The 22,424-nt window shown below is 38.8% G+C and overlaps 1 protein-coding gene and 1 long non-coding RNA gene across 4 annotated transcripts in view; one reads left to right on the top strand and one right to left on the bottom strand.

Annotated features, from left to right (window-relative positions):
• Nucleotides 1–22,424, bottom strand: part of sorcs3a (sortilin related VPS10 domain containing receptor 3a) — a 300,196-nt gene that overhangs the window by 270,274 nt on the left and 7,498 nt on the right. The window lies entirely within an intron of this gene.
• Nucleotides 5,950–6,786, top strand: LOC144055601 (uncharacterized). Its single transcript, XR_013294909.1, has 2 exons — nucleotides 5,950–6,040; nucleotides 6,513–6,786. It is a non-coding gene; the product is annotated as an uncharacterized LOC144055601 (long non-coding RNA).

Genomic DNA, 22,424 nt, shown 5'->3' with positions numbered 1-22,424 from the left:
CAATTCAGTGCAGGTTTATTTATCGTCTGCTTTATCAGCTTGAGCCTTGCTAGCTGCCTACTTCAACATGCTAGCTATTATACATCATGGAGCGTTCAGGTACTTCTCAACGTGCAAAAAACGTACTGTCAGCGTTCCACTACGCTTGACAAAGCATATTTTGATCCCAAAACGCTGTTCTGCTGCGTGCCGCTCATCCACGGACTTTCATATAGCATGGAAGTTGGTGCGCTCATCACATCACCAAGCGCACGATTACTCCAGTTGTCATATAGATCTGTGCTTCCCGAGAGAAGTGTTCTTACGTTATTCAAGTCGCCCGCTATAAATGTGATGCCAGCCCGATGCTAGCTGACCCAAACTCGTGTGTACAACCATAGTTCTTGAGTTAAGAAAATGAAATGCAAACGCTACAACATTGTCCTGGCTCAAACTTATAAAAAAAGATAATCAGAATCTGAGGAGGATTTGCAGGCTGACACAGTCAAGAGAAGCAAGAAGAAACTCTAAATGCATATTTCATCAGTAAGAATGTGAATCTAAATTTTCTCTCCTTTAAGGTATTCTTCCAAGTGCTACTCAAAGATTGGTCTGCATCATCATGTTGTCAGAATCATCAACAACGAAATAAAAGCAAAGCACACAAGAAAACACAATAGATGTGAAATATAAACCTATCTTCTGCAAGTCACCATTCACAATACTCAGATAATATACTCTGAATGAGTGATACAAACAATGAAGTTTGTTCTTTGCTAGAGATCTTAGAGATCTTAGCGTAAAACACTCACTGATAAGTGCTTTCAGTGAAAACAAAATTTGTCAGTAACAACCATATAGATATAGATAGATAGATAGATAGATAGATAGATAGATAGATAGATAGATAGATATAGTTGAACAGTGTCACTAAGATGTGAGTAGTGAAGACATTTAACATTTTCAATTTGATGTTTTACTGTTTTTGAATTTACTTATAGGCATATCAATGTGATATAATCATGAGTGTTTAAAAGAATACAGTGGGATGGTGATTTTGTGAACTTTATTTGATCTTTGTACCCTCAAATGCTGTTGGAGGGGCAATGTGCATGATGTTGTCAGAGTCTCTTGTCACTTAGGGACTGAAGGTCTGGGGTCAGATTTTGATTACTTCTGTTCCCCCAATCAAGAAGGGGAACTGTATAAAGATGTCTGTTTACCATCAACATTATACCTTTGTTCAATCTAGAAGATGACATGTCAGTCCTTTGTTCAATCAAGAGCCGGGAGGAGGATCCTTTTATCCTTTGAGTATAAATGAGTCGATGCTCTGTAAATTGTCACACTCTTGGGGGGGTCTACGTCGCATTCAGACGTGGATGTACTAACGGTGTCTTTAGAAGCTTCTAAATAAATTCTTGCAAGAAAACTTCTTCATCAGATCCTGAATACAATTATTTGGACACGCAAAGATTACACTTAATATAGTAGGTAATAATTCCTTCAGTAGTCACTGTGTCACCACGCCACTTTAACAAAAGTAACTAGACAGAAGTAACAGCCCAAAGGCAGGCTTAAAATCTTCAAATGAAAATCGTGACTTTAATGTCTTTCGTTTTTGTGAAACTTAGCGACCAACACAATATTAGCAGTCATCTAGACCGCACCGGAGTGGCAGCAACAATCATACAATAAATCTTACCTTTCTACGAAAACTACTTTCTTTCCACCCACTTTGAGGTCTCCGCATGTCAACCACCATTTAAGCTCTTCCAAAGTGTGTCTGTCGATTCAACCATGTTGAAATTTTGCCTGGGACGTCGTTCTCTTCTAAAACGATGTGTACGTGTGTGTTCTACTGTTATTTTGTCCAACTCAGGCATATTAATGAGGAAAATGTGACATCATTTTGAGATCAACCCTATAAAGCAATAGCTCTTGAAAACCTCAACTCCCCACCCCACCAACAACAAAAAAATAGGCCTTTGTTTGACATATCAACCACGTGAACTTTGATATTGTTGGAAATGTCTGTCTCTCCATACTTCTTCATCAACCCTTTGAATTTACTGAATTAATTTAGTCAACATTGTTGTCATGTGTCTAAACAGCAACATTTTGGAATCCGAAAGGTCTCACCTATTTTGAATTGTTTCAAGGCTTATTTTCACCAATTCCCATGGGTAGAAACACCTGAGGAATGATCCTAAGCAGCCATTGATTGGAAATGTTCGTTATTAGTTTCTTTATGACAGGACTGGGGCAGCAGGACTATCTCTCTCAAGAACTATTGAGGTACATAGGGTTTTTATTTTGTGGCCTGAATAGTAGTGCCAGGTGTGGGAAGGCTTGAAATACTTAAGTTTAAACAAGAATAACTGTACTAAGCATGACCAGTAAGGAGGGGCTGCGCGAAACTCAATGACACGGCTATCTGCCATTGTTATTGACAGACTGACGGTTCGCGCGCAGTCATGCGAGAATTGGCGCATATGTCATCAATCTGCGACAATGCGTCATCATCAAGCTGCGACCATTATGTCATAGCTGGAGGAGTAATCTGCATAAGGTGTCCAGACGGACGCGTACGGGGCGCTTAATGAAATCTTTCCACTCTGGAGCCCGGTTTCAAAAGTGATCGGTTTCAAGCTCTAAAACCGCGCTGTCATGTGGACGAACGGCTTAAACGGTAAGAAACTTGTGAGGATACATTGAAACTGGCTTTCGTGTGGACGTGGCCCAAGTAAGGCCCCTAGAGGTTGTTTTAGATTTTGAAAAATTGCACAATATGTCTCGTTAAATGTTAGTGTGCTGAATACATTTATCACCAAATCAAACGCCATTAGTGAGAATATAAAACAACAGTTAGTAACTTCCTTTTTTCGTCAAGGACAATTACAGATACCGTAGCTTCTCAGCACCACAATTTTCATCAGCCCAAGTACCTGCACTGTCATTAATCTGAACCCTTTTAGTAGTTATTGTTCGTGTTGGCATGGAACAAGTCTGGGAGTCTTTTGCTGAATAAGGACAATAATAATGCTTACTTAAGCATTAACAACAGCACAAGCAGAAATAATCCAAACTCAGCAGCAATACCAGTTTGGTATTTAACTTTATTTTTTAAACTATTTGATTTAACCTTCCGAGGCAGATAGATGGAATACATGCTACCTCCCAATTCTATCCAATCTCTGAGGAGAAATATTGCCAAAGTTGCAATTTACATGTGGCGAAAGTTAAGACACAAGTGGGTGCCAAAATATGAATGGCTGGATAATGTCTTAGCTACAGGAAGGACGAGTGGTTTGTACAAAAGTCTAATAGATCTGATGTTAGGGGTTTGTATCAGTTCTGGCCTTCTTTGAGCGGCGTGTGCATGATCTCAGCAACTACATTTACATGCAGTCAATATTCGGGTTAAAGTCAGAATTCTGGTTTGTAAAACAATCAAGGTAACACGTATACATGCGTTACTCTTGTTTACATGACCATTTGTGTTCAATTGGGATATCCTGTTTGAACTGCGTAGCGCGGACAACGTAATTGCGTAGATAACGTAATTTCCGCTTTTAACTTATTACGCTCAATAAAAGACATTATATTTATGTCACTCACCATGCTAAATAAAGTATTCGCGTTCCTCCTTGCTCTAGAATTGTGGCTCTTCCTGCGAGTGTCATGTTTGTTTACACCAGCTTGAGTATTTCCGGTGGGTTACACACCAGAAGCACGGACTTATATACTTGTATAATAGGCACAAACTGTGGCGTTTCCGCCGTAGAGATACAAAATAATGTGAAAACGCCACGGAGTATTCAAGATTCCTTGTGAATCAAATACGCAAAGAAGAAAAGAAGATGAAGAAGAAAATCGAGACCATACACACAGCGAAAAACAATGCGCTGTTCAATCGAGGTAGTCCGAATGCGTTTATATGAGCAAGTATTTGAGTTATGAAAGGGGTAACCCAGGGGTCTTATTCTGTTTTTTAAAAACCCAAAAAGGAGCATATTTGGATAATTGTGCGTTTACATGGCCTTACAAAACCCGAATATTGCCAATATTTGGGTTTTAAAGGGGTTATTGCCTGCATGTAAACGTAGTCACTGTGTTTGAGTGGATTTACTCTGGCTTCCTCCAGCATTTGCAAAACATGCATTTCAATGAAGACTCCAAAGTGTCCTTAAGCGTGTGAATGGTTGTTTATCTATATCTGACCTGCCATTGGTTAGCGACCAGTTAAGGGTGCTCTCTTGCCTGCGACCCTAGTATAGACAAATGGTAAACGGATAATGCAATAGCTACAGTTTTATGTGAACCCAATTTCTACATTGATCGAAAAGCAAAAAATGCATGTTTATTCTTACATACATTTGGGAAGTGACACTAGCTGCGTTTCCATTACAGTTTTTGGCAAAAATAAAAGTGTTCGCTTCTGAGGTGCAGTTCTCGTAATGTCGCGTCTCACGAGTTCTCGCAGTTCTGTAGGAGGTGATTACGGAAGACGGATGCCCAAGTTACTTTAAAAACATCTCTCTCCGCTCATCGGGCCGGTTCAAGTATTTGTGGTGGTGGTGTGTGTGTGCGCGCTTATAACTCATGGACGGATAGAACGGATTTCAACGATAACTTGTGCCGCATGATGCCTGGTTGTTCGTTGTTCGGGGGGGGAACGGCCATTTATCATGCAACGATGTGGAGTGTGCTTGGAACGGCAGACTGGGCTCTATAGCTAAATCGCTTTGCACTTCCTACTTCCTTTCCTCCGTGACCGGGCGGGGGTCACATGTAGGGGTTTTACAATCAACCGTGGGTTTTAAACGTCAGGATTATACAACCGCAGCCGTTCAACAACACCGGTTATTTCCGCTCACAACAGTCGATCAGTTTGAACTCACGTGCGGCGCAAAATGTGCCATGTCGTATAGTTCATAGCTCTTCTGTTTCCACACGGCCTGTTTAAAGGGCACATAACAACACAGGACTCAGCCTTACTGTACTGGATAGGCCATAGGCTGAGACTTTTGAAGCCACGGGGCCGCCATCTTGAGGCTCCCAAGAAACGTATCTCGGCATACGCATTTGGCTTCAAAATTACTACGCGTGTAGCGGTAAACTGCGCAAAGTGACAGTTTAAAGGCTGTGGACGAACATTTCAAATGGCAGCTACTTTATATTTTATTAATCATTTATTTATTTTTACTTTGTTAAAATTTGTGTGCTGTATTTGTTTTAAAAGACAGCAACTTTTTTAAATGTTCAGTTATTTATTGTTGTTAATATGGCTGGCAACCAGTTCAGGGTGTATGCCTATTGTCAGTTGGGTGGGGCTTTAGGACCCAGATGCGGGAAGGCAGAGCAAGGAGGCCGAGGTGTAGTCCAAGAAAAAAGGTTTTAATTTCTAATCAAAAAAGTAGAGATGGGACGTTTGACACTGAGACTCCGGAGCGTGTGTCAGCCGAGTGAGACAGACTGCTCGAAACAATGTATCAAAAGCCCCAATGAAACCTCCGTGATCACGTGCTGATGACGTATGGGGCTTCATTCGCGCTAATGAGATACCGGAAATTACGTAACTGATTCAATTGTTTTGGCGCGGTGTCAGCTGTTAAAAGGAGACATCGAAACAACCACTGCCTCCCCCGTAGTGATGGGATTTTCGGCTCTTTTGGGTGATCCGGTTCATTTGGATCGGCTCAGTGAAAAGAGCCGGCTCTTTTTGGCTCTCAAGCGGCTCTTTAAACTTTAGCTTTTCTTTTAAATATTTACGTGAAAAAGAGAGAGCGACATATGTAGAGCGAGAGGGAGAGGGAGAGGGGGTGAGGGAGACAGTAAGGAAATAACGGAGCCGGCTCTTGAGGGAGGGAGTCGGCTCTCATCGTTCACTTCGAGCCGGCTCTTTGTACCGGCTCGTTCACGAACGACCCATCACTACTACTACTACTACTACTACTACTAGAGAAAACTGACTTGAGAGAGCTTTAGGATGGAGAATTCCAATGCAAGAAAACGATCTCGTGTTTGGCAACACTTTGACGTTGTGTCACCCACAAAGGTAAGATTTTAATTATTTGGCATAATATTAAATGGTATATTATCAGCATTATCATCATCATTGTAGTGTTGTATTTACTATTGTACAGTTTTGCTAAATGGCTCACCGCAACATTTGCAATAATAAATGCTTACAGAAAATGAATTAATATTACTGTATCACTTTTAATAATGTTAAAACTTTAAAGGATTTAAAGGTCGCTGGGAATCTTGGCTGTGTTACCTACATTTAAAAATATCACAGCCTGCAGTATGTCCATGGTAACCATAATAATATCTTTATTGTTTCAGTATTGCATAACAATCAGAGGTGAGGTACTTACAGTATACATATATGATATGAAAAGTGGCACTATTGTTATGTTGTATTGAATGTAATGTTATGCTGCTGAAACTAAATTTCCCTATCTATCTTTACTTTGATTTATTAATCCAGTGCAAAAATGATTATCTGTCATATTTTTCTTTTCTAGATATTTGAAGGACAAACTGCTTCCCCGGACGGAGAAGCCACTACAATATTGGTTTCTCCACAAAACCACATCTGTATCCAGTGGCTTTGCAGTACCTCTCAACACCAGCATCTTCAGTCCCCTGTGAGAGGATTTTCTCAAAGGCTGGTGAAATTGTCAGCCAGAGAACAAGCCGCTTGAAGCCGAACACAATAGAGCAAATATTGTTTTTGAATAAGAACTTATAAAACAAATAAATATAAAAAGTTGGGCACAAGCACAATTCCCTCATGTACATACTGGTATTTGCTTTATTTTCACTGTTGCACAAGCACAATTCCCTCTTGTAGGTATTTGGTTCACTTTATGTTCACCTTCCATGTGTACCTGATGATCATTAGACAGACACAAATGTAAGACTGAATGTACTGGTGTTATGTTGGAATATAAAATCAGGCTTTGAAGACTATAGCTGGTATGACTCCAGCTGACCACCAGATGTCACCGGTACGATCTATCTTATGGGGCTTTGAAGCTTCGACTCTTTTTCCAAAGCAATCAGCCAAAGCTATCTTCAAAGTACAAAATAAATTGAACTAACAAAACATGAATCTAAACATGGCTAAACAACTTAGGCAAATCTAACAGCATGACATGGTTCCTGACAAGGCAAAAAAGGACAGCGTGACGTGGAGAAAGACTTACAACAACAGCAGCAACAATGAACCGCCACAGACAGGGGGGAGACCTCTGACTAAATACACCAACACTAATGACATAACAAGACACACCTGGCTGAGGACACTGATTGGATGACACATGAGGGTAATGGGGACACAGGTGGAAACAATCAGGAGTCAGGGTTGACACACACCACACGAGGAAGGGCAAGTGACCAGAAACGAGAGGAGTCAATTTTCAAACTAAAACAGGAAATGACAAGACAAGGGGAACACACAAGGAAAACAGAAGCTAAACGTGACAGGAACTAAACATGACTAGAAATAAACATGACACCTATTGCCCGAAGTCAGCTGGGATAGGCTCCAGCGCCCCCCGTGACCCTTGTGAGGACAAAACGGTTAAGAAAATGGATGGACGGGTATTGTTAATAATAAACATTTTAAAAGAATGTTGATGTGATTTTATTATTTATTTTATGTCCATAAGAATAACCGTAAAACCATAAAACCGCGGGGGTGTTCTCAGACTATAATGGTACACCAAAATCTGAAACCGTTGCACCCCTAGTCACATGACTACAGGGAATGTGCAAAAATTGTTTCCAACTTTTATACAATACTCCTATTTTGACACGTGTCAAAAAACACCTCGCAAGAGCGTAAAAACTTTTTTGCAATATTTGACTTTTTTTTCCAGAAAATTCTGTGTTTCCATTACCAGCTTGCTGTTGCGCTACTTGCCTTTTGTGCAAAACTGATGGTAATGGAAACACACCTAATGACTGAGAGCAGCTAGTCATGTATTATTTGCAGTATATGAGTGTGCATTTTTACCTATATGACTTTAATCTTAACTACAGAGACAGAGACTTGATCTGTTTGACTGGTAATCACCCTCTAATGTGTTTGGAATTGTCTGCCCTTTTCCTAGCTGTTTATATAGCATCAAAGATGCAAGGTTATAGAAATGTTCTGCTTGTCAAAAATGTGTTTTTACTATTATAATCTCAAGCAGTTGATCTGTTCTGTGTATACTACCGCTTGCCCATTGCCAGCTGGTAATGTCTCATGCTACCAACAACCCCACACGGGATAAACAAAGTGGTAGGATTTATACCTTCTAAAAAGACAGCACAAACACTCTAGTGACGCCGAATAGCAACCAATTGTGCATCGCAATGCATCATGTACTCATTTGGTCTCTGTTGCCACTAAGAATCTCACTAAATTATTTTCTAATGGGGCCCCAATGGAAATTAAATGCCAAGTTTGCCAGGTTACAGTGATAAGCATCAACTTAATTCATTGACTCGCCAAAGGGATCATTTGTGGCTTTGCCTTCACTCTTAATGGCCCGCAATATTTTTCTCAACAGTATTAAGGGAGAGCTTTGTACTCGAGAAGGGTTTCTATGATCACATAAAATCTTTCAAATAAAAGAGCTGGAGGATTAATAATTACTGATATTATTGACCATTTTACACACCCCGTTATAGGAAAAGCATATTTGAGTCTTTGGCAAGCAGCTTAAACAACTTCTTCAGGCTCATTACTATTTAAAAAGAAGAGGCAAGGTAAATAAAAGAGAATGATTGTTCGGTTAGGGTTATATTGTGGTTCTCATTCAAAACAACATCTGAAAAGACCTGAAAGTGAGAAGGACAAAATAGCCAGACTACTTTTTCAAGGACACTCGAGCTGAGAAAAAATAATGGGTGGAATTTAAATTTGGGTTTTGCACTTTTCTGTAAGATTTTCCCGATTGTGTAGAGCATTACAAAATGGAAGAGCAATCTCATGATGGTCTGTCTCCTACTATCTGTGAAAGATGCTTACATAATGTGTTTGGTGATGGCAGATGTTTAAGAAAGTTATTAATGTTAAAAATCTAATGGAAATAAAGAAGCAGACCTGATTGTAAAGTTAATGCAGCATGTACCCCTTTTACAGCCACTTTCAATCTCTCATAGATATACCAGTAGATCACTTTAATTAGACAATGTGTTAATTGACTACAGATCCTGGGGTGTGAAGTGTCAACATTCGTCTCCGTCAATGATGGCCTCATCCAGGCATGGCACCATTCACTCAATCATTGCACTTCTTTGTATATGCCCATCACCTCATTTTCACACCCAACTCAGCAAATATTGGCGCTTGGTCACTGACATTATGGATCAAACTATAATGCTAAATGGCGCTCAACACGTTTTGGAAGTGCACCAGTATTTGCATGAATTGCTTTTCTTTTGATATGAAGCAGCATTTAAGCAATTGTGGCTTCTTTGTCTTTGAAGACATACAAGAGGAGATCAAATGGGGTGGTTGATGCCACAAATCTCCAACCATAACGAAGTGCTATAAAGGCAGTAAAAGCCTATCCTCGTGTCAACATTAATTATTAAGGTGCCTTTAAGGAGAGCATCAAGTATTGACAGTGTGGAGAGTTGAGGACTGCCACTGTTGCGTGCGTGCGTGTGTGTGTGTGTGTTATAATAGTATTGGATTTTTCATTTTAGTTAGTTTTTATTTCATTTTGATTTATATGTTTTTCAGTTAGTTATAATTAGTTTTTAGAGCATGTTTGTAACGTATTAGCTTTTTTAAAAATTGCTTCTTATGAGTTTTTTTTTAATTAGTTTTAGTATTTTTTTTTAAGATTTGGAGTGTTTGTATTGTTTGGTAAGTAAATGACTGTTTGATCTTCCTTCTTCTGTTGCACAGCAATACCAAAATAAATACATATAAAATAAATCCCAAAAGCTCTAATGTATGATATTAATTGACAAAGACGCTACAAATTGTCATGATCCATGTTTGTTGATTTTTTTGTATTTGTCAGATTTGAGTTGTTATGTTTTCCTTGTGTCCCTGTTGTCATTGTCTGTCTCATCAAGCGTGATCATGTCCACCAGGGCCCGGTTGTTCAAACTAGGTTATATATTTTACCACTGGTTAAGTAGATTTAACCAACTGTTAACTTTAACGGCACTGTTATCTTGTTTTCCAAAACTCTGTTAACTTTAACCGGCTGTTAACTTGCTGTTAACACATCTAAGGACCACCGCTAACTTTTTAACACTGTGGTTAACTCTGCGTTCGTGGCTAATCCTGCTTTCATGATGTCCGTTGAGCGCAAGAGGAAGAGTGTCTATCAAGGAGTTTACTTTGACATTGGTGATTATTCTAATGAAGTTATGCACACGCTACCACTTAGCAGTAATACAATGCCAAGTCTCATGCTGAGTCAAAAGAGAAACAATAAAAATGTGTTTTTTAAGATGAGTTCTAAAAATGGACAGCATTGCCCAACATTTAGTGGGAGGTGATTCCAAAGAGAAGTTACCTTTGATGTTTCTTGAATAGCAGGTAATTATTTACGTTAAATGTATTTCAATTTAATATCATAATAATAATTATTATTTTAATTAATTTTAATTTTAACTCTTTTACTGCCAATGACATAAAATGACGTTTAGTAAAAACCTACGGAGGGCCGCCAAGGACGTTAAAAGACGCTCTCCAATTTATTTATTTTTTTGGGGGGAAACGGGTGGAGGAAAGCCTTGGCCAGCTGTGGTGAAAGTTTCAAGCAGATCTAGTTAGCCTAATGACTATTTTTGGCCCCTAGATGGCAGCGATGACTCTCTTTTGACAAGATTGGGTAGGCGTCAGTAGAAGACGTGAGGCAGAGCTAGAGGGGACAATGGCTGGGGATGGGAAGCGAAAATGGCGACCGTTTGCAAGCAGCTCACGCTTGAGCATTTTTTTCAAAGACGAAAAGCATCGACCAGTGCTAAAGAGCACATTGATGACGACGATGATCATCATCGATGATGATGATGGTGACTCCGAGGTTGGAAGCGTTGACGCGGCAGTAGAAGACGTGAGGCGGAGCTAGATGGCTGAGGAAGCGAACAATGGCGATCGGTTGCAAGCAGCTCATCGACCAATGCTAAAGAGCACAGTGATGACGACGATGATGATGATGATGGTGGCTCCGAGGTTGACGCCGAAGTTGGAAGCGTTGACGCCGAAGTTGGAAGCGTTGACGCGCCGGCTATGACCACGTCATAAAGCCTCACCGGCTAGCGATGCTAACACCGGAAAACGCGGAGCACAACCGAGCACTTCTGCACAGGCGGATGTTCAATCGGACGATGAAGAGTACCCCGAGTCCAATGCATATTCATCGGAGGAGTGGGTACAGTCTGCTACTTGCTATTCCCCGGAAAAAAAGGCCGTCAAGAAAGTGTAACGTCTGCACGCGAAAGGGGCAATCGCAGTGAAACGAATCTGTTGTGCAAATCCTGCTCCGTCTCCTTGCATGCAGGGGAGTGTTACAAAAAGAAAAAGTGTATTTGAAACATCCACATAATTGTAAATAGTATGCACACATTTGTAAATAGTTTGCGAAATTGTTTTGTCAAATTGTTACACTGTTGAATGGAAATAAACGTATTGTGCTATCAAAAAACACTTTTTCATTGTTGGTGGTAGTGTTTTACAGAAGTAAAGCACTATTTAGGTGTTTGTGGCATCATTCATGGACAAAAAGAAGTGTACAATTCACTAGAGTGAATGAAATAACATCGTTTCACAAAAAGCTTGTTTTCTCCGTTTTTTGTTTCAAAACAGAGCATTTCGGTGAAACTAACCATTTTCTATTCATTCATTTCTTTTTTCTGATGAAAGATGAGAGTTCAATCTTTCATTTGGTAGTATGTGTGTTTCCATAGTCCAAACACAACATTTTCTGTGGACCTTGAAAGATCAGCCAAAATGCTTAAATCGGCTGGCACTGGCGGCATCCCTTTTCTGAAAACGTCTGGCAGTCAAAGAGTTAAACAATCATTACAGATATTAGATGAAAAATACACACATATTAGAAGTACGTAAAACTGTAAATACAAAAACAAGACAAATTAAAAGCAATTCTAGCAAAATATTGCACAAAAATTATAAATCAGTCAAAAAATACAAACACGTTAGACAAAAAAACATACAAAAATATGACAAAACAAAACAAAATCAAACAAAAACGTGCAATATTCTATGCTACAAAAATAATGGCAAAAATACAAATATATAACAAAATATTCACTGAAAATACACAGTGCACTATTTAGCGTCAGGCACGTTGAACAGCCAAGGGGAGTCCTTGTGCAGTATTTACGGAAGTAGTCACTGTAGTTATAACGGCGCGATGATCTCCTTGCTAAATCCACTATGGTTCGTATCACTGTACGTTTTTCTTTTCTGCCACTGGAACTGTTGTCTTTATTTGGGCCCATGTCGAAGAAAATTGTCGTGGAAAAATCAAAATGCACTCGCGAATATACGGAGCACCTTTGTCTCCACTACAGCACTCGACATCGCTCGGCTTCACTCGGCTACCCGATCAAGGTACGTTTGGCATTTTTTACTCCGATTTTTTGGGCGAAGTCTGATTTGTACGATTTCCGAGACGTTTGAACTCCAAGGTTCCACTGTACATTTTTTTGTATTCTGATTACATAATGCCGATACATGTATTTCGTTACTCCCCAAGCCTGCTAACAAGACAACCACAAGTAGTAATATTGCAGTTTTGGCTGCTGTGTTGCAAATACGGCATAAGTACAAAACATAACCATATGTGCAATGTTTATGGGTCTAAATAAGAATGAGTTTAAAACTGTCAAAATTTAAGACGGTGATTGACCAAGGACACAGTGAATATAAGAGCAATGAACATGATGCATACCAACTTGCAACAAGCCATGATCATTTCATACAATGACTACACTGCTCGCAATTGGAAAAAAAAAAGAAGTGCTTATCCACAAGTACTTCTATACACTAAGTATTATTTTAATTTCTCTAACTCCCTAACTAATTTGAAGCTCACAACAAATGCTGACAACACCTGCAAAGCAGCACAAGGTTTCCAGTCTTGAGAAGTAATGATAAGTTGAATAAACCTGCACAATCCGAGGCCTTCTTTGTAATTGGCCTCGTGATTTTCCTGGAAACGACACACGCCATGAGTCTGGGCTTCATTTGTCAGAATCTGGGCTTCGTTTGTCACGCCCACTCTTGCTCAATACACGCACTGGAGCCTCGGCAGATTTTCGTAACATCACGAGTATTCACACAATCATCTTGTGTTCAATATAGTAGTCATGTGTTAAAAGAATAATATAAATAATGAGTAGAGCTCAAATTCCATTTTCAACCTTTCTTGCTTTGGTGACCTGACTGGTCGGGAGACACAGGGGAGCTGGACCAGATTGCCAGGGAGGGAGGGGCAGTCTAGCTGCAAAGCAAACTAACGGATATGTGTACTGTGGAGTTGGCCTTATTGACTGCAATGTTCATTAATGTTTATTAAACCCAGCTAACACATTGTGTCACTGTCTCAATCCTTTCAAACACAGTTGTGCCAACACTTCCACCCTGGCTCTCACAAGGTAGTGCGCCTCTCTTTCTCTCATGCGCCCTCCACAAACATAACACACTGAGTCCCTAACCATGTTCAAGTCCGTGAAGATAGCCGCTATATCATATTATTGTGGAGTTTTCATTTCCATTCAAATAAATGCAATAATAACACTGTAAATTCAATTCCACAACATGAGGAATCAATGTTATAAACCACTTTTTTTTTTCATTAGCATAAGTAGAGCCTATCCCATCTGACTTTGGGCGAGATGTGAGGCACACGCTGGACTAGTCGCAAAAAAAAAAATAGAAAATCACACTGAAATTCACATTCATGGGCCATCTTGTTTTGTTTTTTCCTGATGTTTATTATGAGTGTAATGAAAATTGTACATGTGAGTATGAGGATATGACTTGTGTTAGGTTGAATTGCATGTACATATGCTGTTGGTATATATTGAAGAGGAATAAATTTATTTGTCCTCTTTGCGTGTTCCAAAAATATGAAGACAGATTTAATGTAAGAAAAAACACCTTTGCAAAAATGATTTAATAAAAAAAACAGAGATCTCTGGACATCGTGACAGACTCCAAACATCACGTAACAGGTGGAATTTCAGAGTCCCGAATGTGTGTCTTCCGCGTGGCAAATGGCTTCTTATAGTTAAACAGACCGCCTCTCTTTCATTTGTAGACAAAACATACTCTCTGGGTACTTTTCCGTGAGCGATGGCGCAAACAGAGTCAGGGGTGTGTGTTCGAAGCAGATTCTGTTCTCAAGGACCAAATGTGTTTTCGCACAGAGAACACTGAGAAGGAATTTTTTTTAGACTAAACAATATGTTCCAGCTTAGTTTAAGGACAAATTATACTGAGTTCAACACTACCTCACATCTATAAAACATTTCAACATGGTTAATATAAAGAATTAAAATGTTAACAATGTATAACAATGGTTAATATATGAAATAAAGTATTAAAATGTTAATAATATCTAACAATATACATACAAATGAGCAAAAGGCATATCTTTTTAAATCTTTTACTTTTTATGTTTAGTAAATAGTACTTCATTTATCTAGCGCTTTTACAAGGCCCTCAAAGCACTTTACATTCGACTACTCATTCACGCTTGCCGCAGCGTCAGGAGCAACTGGAGGTTCAGTATCTTGCTGAAGGATACTTGAACGTAGTCACAATAGCATGGGATCAAACCCACAACCTCTGGGTCAGTTTTCTGTTACTTGTTTATATGTTTAAAAAATAAACATTTTAAATAAAATGAAGCATGCAAACTCCACTAAGACATGTTCCTAAATAAATTTTAACCCATTTTATTTTCTAGAAAAAACACCAAAATCATGATCACCATAATATTCCAAGAAAAAGACTCTCAGAAACGTATGACAAATAAACGTAGCGTAGCTATAGTCTAATGTGAGGATTTGTTGGTGGCTAATGAAACACTGTTTATAAAATGAAAAGGCAGAATGGAGACAGATTAATTCTTAAATTTAAACTTTACTCGTCATACACGTTAGCTAGAGCGACAACTCTTCCCGATCCCCTATCAGCTGACTAACACTAACTAATCAGAAGCTAGCATACTTTAGCTAAATACAAGTGAATGACGGAGAACAGCAGATTCAACTTGGCTACTTGTACAAAAAAATACCAAAATGTATAAATGTGTAAATAATAATTCTGTAAACAGAAATGTACAAGTAAATATACATTTTAACAAATTAACTTAAATGCTTGATCCTCAGGGTGTGGACCTAACAAAGCGAAGCGTCTTATTGTCGCTGGCAGCACCCAATGCTTCAAAGTGTGAATGCTTAATGATATGGTTAATCTCTGCTAAAGCAATTACTATCTCCTTATTTGAAAACCTGTCCAAAAACTATTGGCACAAACATCAGAGTTGCATTCTATGTGTATTTCTCGTAAGTTTCTGAATTTCGTAAATCTGCCACTTGATAAAGTGGCAAATTTATGAGTTTTTTTTCTCTGAATTTTGCCCCCACCCTCTAAAAAATATATTTATACACGGCCCTTTTACACCGTTGTACAGAATAAATTGAAAAGTGTAATAAAAGTAATAGCTTGTATCACATCGCCACTGCTCAAGAACTTGCGGATTTGTGAATAAGAGTACATATTGATTGTGTCTCTATGTTGTCTTTTAAAATGATTGTGAGCACAATTTTCTGAATCTACGCGACCACCTTTGTCCCAGGATGCATGTGTGACCGTGTGAATATCAATGCATGAGGGAGAATGTTTGACAATGACAACAAGAAAGAAGTAAGGAAAAAGTGGTTGAGGCAAAAAGAGGAACAGCATGTAGAATTTCTTTACTGTGCTCTGACATTATTATGTGCTCATCGCCTGGCTGCTCTCCCTCGCTTGCCCGTGTTTTGGAAATGGCAAGGGACATCAACAATACAAGGTATCGCACTTGGCTCTTAAAAAACAAACAAAAAAAAAACAAGGTGGATAAGGTCACGATGCACAGAGAGCCTTAGAAGTCTCAAAGTTCAATATTTCCTGAAGTCAATCAGCTTTAAATTTAGCACAATAAGAAAACAATGTCATGATGTCCTTTGGGTTTCTCTAGCAGTGCAAAAGTCTTGAATATAAGAAAAATGAAAAGAAAAAGAAAAAAACAGACATCGGACGGTCAAGCAACATTAGTAACTGACTTAAATGATGTGTACCCGGGGTTATGATTATGCACAACCCTTTAAATCATAGCAGGGTGTCTTCTATTAGTGTCTCCACCAAGCTCGCAACCATACAGGAAATCTAATGAGGCCATTAGGTTGGGAGAGAACCTGTCTTGCAGACTGGAATTCCACTGTGCACACGCTCATACCTTCAAAGATTGGAGTGGCTTTATAGAATGTAATATCCTGTGTGCACTGTAGAAGCAGGTGCATTTCGTCCTGATTAGATGGCTTTTGGAATGGTCTCTTTAATGTGCTAGCAAGGATGTGCTAAGTACAAAGGAGATTTTTACATTATGTGACATTTTAAGTGCGATCTGTCACCTAGATTTATAGGAGTTATATCATATTGTGCTGACTTGGTTATCTTAAATTTGATGATGGAAATCTGAACTAAATCTGCACTTTTGAATTTTGATGTGTTACAGGCAATGGTATAAAGCAAAGGGACCATTACAATCAGGCCTGCAGAACAGTAAATAGAGTCTTCGTGCTTGCTTTCTGGTCACAGGAAAAAAGAAAAAGGAACAAGTGAAACAAATTTGTAGACTAATTAGAGAGAGGGGAGGGAGGAGAGATTGAGCAATGAGGGAGATAAGGTCCGCTGGAAGGCTGCATTATTCATTATATTCTATTTTTTCCTCCTCTCGTCTTCCAGAGCAGAGGGCTACCAGGACAGCAGGAGAGGATAGAAGCCACTCTATAATGTATTTGCATCCGTAATTTAGGTGGAGGGGTGTGATGAGTCGGTAAAAAGTGAGTGGTAACAAGCTGCCTACCTACAAGCACAAGCATCACATCTGAAATCACATCACCTGCATTTTTTCTATGATTTGTCAGAATGGTCGTTAATAGGGATGCACTGATCCAAATAATAATAGTGGCAATAATGTACGTCTGTATTTGGACTCGGACAAAAAAATGCTCATAACACATCAATACCACTTTACTCGTCTTACATGAATTCCGGGCAGGTGGAATGGGAGCCATGTTGGCCATGTGGAGATAAATGAAGTTAAATACAGATGTATGATGATACACTTTGTTAGCTAAGTACAAACTATACAGTAAATTTTGTAGAGTAAAATTTACTCTAAAAAGACTATATTCAGTCCCACTCTAAACAGAGTAAACTTTTAGACTTGAAAGTAGGGCTGTACGATATTGTAAAATTATACAATATAGTTGCTTAATGTAGCAATATTCATATTATTGCAATATTTAACGTACCTAAAGAAATTACATTTTTTATGATCTAAAAATAAAATAAAATAAATAAAAATAATAATAATAATGCAGCAAAATAAGCAAACTCAATATATTCTTAGTTAAATAATTGTAATTACCTCTCGATAATGTTTAACTACAGTACTGAATGGTGGTGCATATTTAAGTTAGTGGCTGACTTGTCAAATTCAGATAAAGGCATAAATATTCCATGGGCCAATATATCGATTTATTTGTTTCGATATACTGTGCAGCTATACTTGGAAGAGAGTAAAATACTCAAAAAACAACAACAAAACGCTCAAGGACTGAGAACCGATCCCACAACCTTCAGCATGGAAGACAGCCACTACTTGAGCTATGCAAGACTTATTGTTGGTTAACATGTTGCTGGTGTTTCCAGGAGAGATACAAGGATTCCACCAGACACCTGCGTTATATTGAACCCGAGTAGGAGTGGCATGGGTCAGTAGTTAGGTTGACTGTCTCCCAACCTGAAGGTTCTGTGATTGTTTCTGAATTGTTGAGGGTTTTTTTGTGTGTATGAATATTTTACTCTCTTCCGAGTATAAAGTCTACTAAGTTTAGACTGAGACGGAATGTAGTCTTTTTCAGAGTAAATCTTATTCTACAAAATTTACTGTGTACGCTCAGCAAAATGGACGCTCAGGAGGCAACGGAAGCCGTCCAACAAGTGGCAAGTTTCTCAAGCCCTGGCAGAGACAGGGTGCACAGCATGCTGTGGGGCGGCACGTCGAGTAAAGACAAGTATGCTATGATGTGATAATATATTACTACGGTTGTCCCGTCACAGTTTTATTTTAAAACTTGTAGTATTCTCTCTGTATTTCATTATACAGTTTTTTTTTCTTTTCTTTGTCTAGTATGTTTTCTTCAATTCTAAACTATTGTATGTAATGCTTTTACTTATTGCCTCTGACTGAGGCACCACATAAAATACCAACTAAAATGCCTTGCATTATAAGCTGAAGTGAAATGTGTGACAAGAATGTTAAAAAAAAACTACGAAAAAACATCCAGTTGAAAGTTGCTACTCTAAAAAGTGTTCCTATTTGAGTGAAACATGTCATGTACAACAAAGGTTTGTGTTTTGTATTTTTGAACAAAACTTGATTAAAATAAAGAACAACATCATCACAATTGAAATATGTGATGATTTGTGATCATTAAATAGCAGTACTTTGTATTGGCGAGTACTCAAATGTAATACCTAACATACTCATATTTGGTCTGGAAAAAAAGTTGTATTAGTCTGTGAGCAATTGGAAGCTTCCTTGTTTGCTCCAGAGGCTGTAGAATGCCTTCCAGTTAGTAAGCAATGTTTGTGAATGAGTTGGCAGGCTTTTTGCAAGCTGTGTATCAAAGCACAGACTCCATACGTTTTATATTATATACTGTATGAGGACTATAACAGTCTGCGATTGACTGGCAACCAGTTCAGGGTGTACCCCGCCTACTGCCTGAAGCCAGCTGGGATAGGCTCCAGCGACCCTTGTGAGGACTAAGCGGTAAAGAAAATGGATGGATGGATGGATGGATGGACTATAACAGTCCAATAATAAAAACAAGCAAGTGCCGTATTTTAACACATTTTGTGATGACAGTGTATGCTGTTTCTGTGTCTCTGCCTCAATCAGTTCTACAAAATGAACACATACTCTAACCCAAAGGTATCATGGGCAATTTAATCTTGAAGAAACATTTGCTTTTGAGCTACCCATGACACACTGTGATACCCATAGCAATTGTAAGCACTTTATTAAATTCCTTAAGTGCTTTAAGTCATAATTGGTGTAAAACACACACACACAAACAGATATGCACACAGACACACAGGTTCATGTTTTCCCCATGCATGGCTTTTTTCCTGCATGACATTTCTACTTTCAAATAGCACTCACTAGTGTCTGCATCATATGCCATTCCTGTTCTCAAGGGACATTTGAGAACACCCATCACACCAAATTGGCTGGAGTGATGACTTGCCAGATATGACTGATCTATCTCAGCATGGGTTCCTGTAACTTTAAAGATTATTAGAATTAAGTCCATGCTCATGTAACAAAGGGAAGCACATTAATTAATTAATATTGAGGTGTGGAAATATGGTATCAATTAACTATAAGTGTTTTGCTTTGTTCAGAATACGTTTTGGTAAGGGATGCTTACCGTGTAAGAAAACATGGTTTCACTCATATCCATAGTTAGATTGCAAAGAATGTTTGTGATATTGGTGGAGAGATTTCATTGGAATTATGCACATGGGTAGAAATTTTTCACATTGTTTCTAACACTACATTGGCAGTTGCTACCCTATGCGGGATAAACATACAACCACAACGAACGAGTGGTATGGCAACACTGTACGAGGATGTAGCACCCTATAATGTAATAATTTCCTGAAAATGTTATTGTTAATAACACCTAAAAACTTAAAATTTGCACTCAATCAAAAATGTAATTAAACCCAATAATGTAATAACTGAACCAATAATCTAAAAAATCCTGAATGATATTTAGTAAGATTTTTACTATACGATTTACGATAATGTAATATGTTATTACATTGGGGATTTGTTACATTTTCAGGTGGGGGGTTTTTTCTCCACATAACTGATCAGGAAAAACTTGACAGAGAATGTGCATGCTAATTTTCAGTCAAAAGTTAAAAAAAATTGTTTTGAGAATCAAAGACTATTATATAAATTCACAGCAACAAATTGGAGTGTTAAAACTTTGGTGTTAAATGTTGCAGAGTTGATTTCAACACAGTCTATTTAACATTGATTTAAATGGAAGTCGGTGTTGGAGTTATTTGACAGAGTTGATTTAGTGAGTAACCAACTCTACAGAGTGCAAATCAGAGTAAGCGTTATTAGACCTTCTCTGCCGCAAAGACTTATGATGGTGCTTAGTTTTACAGTTAAATGTACCTGTTCCTTGTTATTTAATAATGTTATTTTCATTGTTTATTGTTCAACAATCAAACATTTGCTAAATTCACTGTTACATCAGAGTTTATGTTCTCTATTCTCGTAGACTACGTTTGGTGTAAAAACTGTTCTGGGCCATTTCTCTAGCGCATCTGGCAATTTGGTAACAGTACGTAGACTGTGCTTGGCCTTAACATGGACGCATCTCAATTTTCGTGCCAGTGCAAGGATCTTTGTGAATTTGGTGCACGTTGCGCCTTCCTGGGTGCTCCAGTGCACCAGGCTGCCGTGCCCATCAGCGCATCGCCAATTTGGTCACAAAAAGTAAACTAAATTCTAGATTACCAAAAAATAAGATCTATTTTAAAGTGCAACTGGTCTAAGACAATTTTCGTGCTTTTATGGGCGGCACAAGCAGACAGATCAGATGTGTATGGTTAACGTTATCTTATGTCATTCATAACTATCACAATAGCGTGGGACAATCCATCTAAATCATTATAGAAATCAATTTTTAAAAAAAATTCATTGTCAAAAAATATTAAAGTATTTTAACTCTTTCACTGCCATGGACGTTAAAAGACGTCAAGTAAAAACCTACGGAGGGCCGCCAATGACGTTAAAAGATGTCATCCAATTTTTTTTTTTGAAACGGGTGGAGGAAAGCCTTGGCCAGCTGTGGTGAAAGTTTCAAGCAGATCTAGTTAGCCTAGTGACTATTTGTGGCCCCTAGATGGCAGCAATGACTCTCTTTTGACAAGATTGGGTAGGCGTCAGTAGAAGACGTGAGGCGGAGCTAGAGTGGAAAATGGCTGGGGAAGGGAAGAGAACATGGCGACCAGTTGCAAGCAGCTCACGCTCGAGCAGTTTTTTTCAAAGACGAAAAGCATTGACCAACGCTAAAGAGCACATTGATGACGACGATGATCATCATCGATGATGATGATGGTGACTCCGAGGTTGGAAGCATTGACGCGGCAGTAGAAGACGTAAGGCTAGAGCTAGATGGCTGAAGAAGCGAACAATGGCGACCGGTTGCAAGCAGCTCACACTTGGGAATTTTTTTTAAGACGAAAGGCATCGACCAACGCTAAAGAGCACATTGATGACGACGATGATCATCATCAAAGATGATGATGGTGACTCCGAGGTTGACGCCGAAGTTGGAAGCGCTGACGCGACGGCTATGACGATGTCATAAAGGTTCACGGGCTAGCGATACTAACACCGGAAAACGCGGAGCACAACCGAGCACGCTCAGACGGACGTTCAATCGGACGACGAAGAGTGCCCCGAGTCCAATGCATATTCATCGGAGTAGTGGGTACAGTCTGCTACTTGCTATTCCCCGGAAAAAAGGCCGTCAAGAAAGTGTAACGTCTGCACGCGAAACGGACAATCGAAGTGAAACGTATCTGTTGTGCAAATCCTGCTCCCTCTCCTTGCACGCAGGGCAGTGTTACAAAAAGAAAAACTGTATTTGAAACATCCACATAATTGTAAATAGTACCACAGTTGCACACATTTGTAAATAGTTTGCGAAATTGTTTTGTCAAATTGATACACTGTTGAATGGAAATAAACGTATTTTGCAATCCAAAAACACTTTTTCATTGTTGGTGGTGGTGTATTACAGAAGTAAAGCACTATTTAGGTGTTTGTGGCATCATTCATGGACAAAAAGAAGTGTACAATTCACTAGAGTGCATGAAATAACATTGTTTCACAAAAAGCTCTTTTTCTCCGCTTTTTGTTTCAAAACAGAGCATTTCGGTGAAACTAACCATTTTCTATTGTTGATTACTGAAGAACGGAATAAGGTAGAAACAAACTTTTCTTTTTTTCTGATGAAAGATGAGAGTTCAATTTTTCATTTGGTAGTATGTGTGTTTCCATAGTCCAAACACAACATTTTCT

The sequence above is a fragment of the Vanacampus margaritifer genome, chromosome 7 (assembly GCF_051991255.1).
Source record: "Vanacampus margaritifer isolate UIUO_Vmar chromosome 7, RoL_Vmar_1.0, whole genome shotgun sequence".
In the NCBI taxonomy this organism is placed as follows: Eukaryota; Metazoa; Chordata; class Actinopteri; order Syngnathiformes; family Syngnathidae; genus Vanacampus; species Vanacampus margaritifer.
This window is presented reverse-complemented; position numbering and strand designations above follow the sequence as displayed.